The following is a 683-nucleotide window of genomic DNA, read 5'->3' as shown; positions in this document are numbered from 1 at the left end:
AAAAAAAAAAAAAAAAAAAAAATATATATATATATATATATATATATATATATATATATATATATATATAGCATGAAATCTAATGATCACGTCATTACGATCGGCACTGACATATTTCAATAAAACGTCTCCTAAAAATATACATTAGATCTGTTCTTTTTACGCTGGTGCAATAAGTTAGAGTGAGGCAAGTAATTTGTCTCACTTTAATTTATTGCACCAATTCAGGCAGTTTCACCCTAAAAAAGGTATGTAAGAGATTTAATTGTTGCCGCTTTTCTGCGATGCTGATTGGTTCTCTCGCTTAGCTCACTTCATATGGGCTGCGGCTTGCTTCGTGTCGTTTGCGCCTGTCAAATTATCAGGCAAACAACGTCATCGCTCATGAAGAAAAGAATACAGAAGAGATATAAATTATAATAGAAGAATAGAGAATAGAAGCATAGAGGAGAAAGAGGAAAAAGAAAGAGCAAAAAGAGAAACATTATTTAGGCAAAAATAAGGATAAGAATAAGATAATTTTATAAGGTAATTTAAAAGGTCATTGTAATGATAAGATGGTAAATGGCGCGCGCCTGTAATGTTCTAGTCAGATAAAAAGAACAGACTTATTATATATATATATATATATATATATATATATATATATATATATATATATATATATATATATATATATATAT

At 28.0% G+C, this 683-nt stretch overlaps 1 protein-coding gene across 2 annotated transcripts in view; it reads right to left on the bottom strand.

Moving 5' to 3' along the window:
• The window catches only part of LOC116841877 (lysophospholipid acyltransferase 2), a 12,347-nt gene that overhangs the window by 10,679 nt on the left and 985 nt on the right, over positions 1–683 (bottom strand). The gene's annotated exons all lie outside the window — the stretch shown is intronic.

Source organism: Odontomachus brunneus, unplaced genomic scaffold, assembly GCF_010583005.1.
Source record: "Odontomachus brunneus isolate Ranch 3 - 2012 unplaced genomic scaffold, Obru_v1 Obru_scaffold_019, whole genome shotgun sequence".
Lineage (NCBI taxonomy): Eukaryota > Metazoa > Arthropoda > Insecta > Hymenoptera > Formicidae > Odontomachus > Odontomachus brunneus.
The sequence above is the reverse complement of the archived record's forward strand: the minus strand, read 5'-3'. Positions and strand labels throughout refer to the sequence as shown.